The sequence below is a fragment of the Chlamydotis macqueenii genome, chromosome 2 (assembly GCF_036417535.1).
Source record: "Chlamydotis macqueenii isolate bChlMac1 chromosome 2, bChlMac1.mat, whole genome shotgun sequence".
NCBI lineage: Eukaryota > Metazoa > Chordata > Aves > Otidiformes > Otididae > Chlamydotis > Chlamydotis macqueenii.
In genome coordinates this window covers 131448509-131451008 of record NC_141557.1, presented here as the reverse complement: position 1 = coordinate 131451008, position 2500 = coordinate 131448509, and the positions used below count along the sequence as shown (strand labels likewise).

The window sequence follows — 2500 nt, the reverse complement described above, 5'->3', positions numbered from 1 at the left end:
TTTCAAATACCATTTTGATGTTATCAATCCTGGTGAGTTGCCCATCTCTCAACCGCTGCCTCAATCAACATCTCCCCTAGCTTAACAAATCATACGCAAGCACTACTGATGAAAATCCTTCAATCATTTCTTGCAGGCAGGCATCTTAGACCATAAACTCCCTTTGTTGAGAAGAAGATGCACTCTGTAAAAGCTATATCAGTGTCTGGCAGCAGGGTAAAATCACCAGAGGAAAGTTGGGCACATGTCGGTTACAAGTCTGCTTTCCTTCATGTTTTTGTGAGCCTACAAGGCTCCAGCCACTGTAATAGTAGCCTGATTACAGCCTAAGCTACTCTGAGTCCTTGCAGATCTCTCAGTTTGCAGAATGATGGCACTGTACACAACAGCTGAGGACTCTGAAACTTTAGTGTTTATTTTCAGCCTATGATAGAGACCCTGCCTTGCTTTTATGCAGAAGGTAAGCAATCTTCATTCCAGTCATAAGTCAGAGTGATAGATCTCATTAATTTTAGATGAAAGCAGTAGCCGATTTATCAGATAAGTTTTCAATTAAGTATAAAAGTTTGATTACAACCTGAAAACTGTTGTTTTAGATATCCGAAGCATTGTTTTCTCCATCTTCTCATTTAGAAGAACACGAAACCTAATTTAAAAATTTTGCAATTCTAGACAATATACATTTATATACATAATAGCCAGGTGCTATATCCCTGCATAAAATCACTCAGTGTGATTCTGAGATTAAAAAAAAAAAAAAAAAAAAAAAAATCCTTGCCTAGGAAAGGCTTCAGTGAAGGTCACTGAGATATTAAGTATGAAGGATAGCTGCTTAGTTTTTTTTAAGTGTAATCAAATCTAATCTTGTCAGCTAAATCAGAGAGAGGAAGTGATCAGTTTAAGATACATCAGAAGATTTGCATAGAATGAAAATGAATCAAAATTAGTTTTGGTATCTGAGATGGCTAAAATGACAGCCTAATTGCTCCTGAATCAAACGTCACAAAGCTTGATGTGTAATTTTAATCATTGATGAGATCCAGGTTAATTATGCTCATGGCACACATGCAATTTAAAAACCTTTTGAAATAATCTGATCACAAAGAGCATGAAAACCTAATAATTCTCTAATTAGTCTGGAGACAAGCATGTTTACCTTCCCACTTGGCAAATCTGCACAAACAGCGTATGCATCCGGAAGAAAGCCTAACGCATTCTCCTCCTAAGGCCTTATCTATAGATAAAAAGTTGCACAAGGATAGTTACACTGGAAAGCAAATCCCAGCCCCTGCCATCTACAGAGGACTGGTATCAATGTCTTCATACTGGTATCTCTCAACTCTGACACAAAAGGATAAACAATGCTGGTAGAAAGCATTTTTACATGTATCCACTCAGCAACTGCACTCATGAGACTATTTCAGTCATGCATAAACACGTGTGCAAGCATGAAGACACTCGGCTGGCACCAGCACACACACACAAGAAGTTTTTTTGACCGTTCCAGAGGAAGACAGGCAGTAGTAGTTCTGTTTTGTTTTCTAGTAACAATACAGGGATGCATGTGAAGTCACTCTGTCCTACTCAGTACTGTGTATGGATCGGTTAGGATGAAATCTCTTTAGCAGGTAAAACTGATAAAGAACGAGTTAATACAGCAAATGGAGACAAGTGCAACTGCCTAAAACTATTCTAGCCCTATCTGTGGCTTTGCATTTAATCTTTGCCGCTTGAAGCAAGCTCGACCTATACTGCAAGTATACCACGCTATGCCATGCCGTTGTAGTGTCCAGCACACACACCAAAACAGTCGCCAGAACAGTCAGGGCCATATACACTATACTGTGACCAGGACGGCATTTATGAGGGTTAAATAATTTCAGGCAGATGCAAAATGGGTTCTACAGCATAGCATCTCACCCTTTTCCTTCTTCCCACAAGCCTGCACTGAGCAGTCTGGCTGTTGCAATCGCCAGTCTTAAAAGATTTAGCAGAACTAAACTACGTTTTTAAACCTTCTATCACATAACCAAAGTAAAAAGCAAAAACAGCACAGTAATAAGTGTCATAACATCTTTTCTCTTACTTAATCAACACTTTAAAATAAACTGCATATTTATAGTTATCAATCTCCTTACATAACGTAAGTATTAATCAGTACTAAACAATGACATCAGCCCTCTGATCACAATTGTATAAACAAGAGTATATTTCATTCCAATTAAAACAAATACTAAATCTTTGAACTGAGGAGCAACACAGAGAGAAACTGTAATGTATATTTCCATACTTGAGCTGTTTACAGTCTTTGTGGCCATGTTTGCTATCAGGTTAGGTAGATGAAATCATTCTACCTTGATGAGGAATTAAATATTACGGGGATGACTTACTGATTATATGTAACATATGACAGAACATGCATCCATTAGAAGTTAGAGCATCTTCAATACTGAAAACTAAATAATCTCTCCCATCAGGGACCTTCTATGAGAGTTATAAC

The 2500-nt window shown here is 37.8% G+C and overlaps 1 protein-coding gene across 1 annotated transcript in view; it reads right to left on the bottom strand.

Annotated features, from left to right (window-relative positions):
• Nucleotides 1–2500, bottom strand: part of ZFHX4 (zinc finger homeobox 4) — a 149655-nt gene that overhangs the window by 126698 nt on the left and 20457 nt on the right. The gene's annotated exons all lie outside the window — the stretch shown is intronic.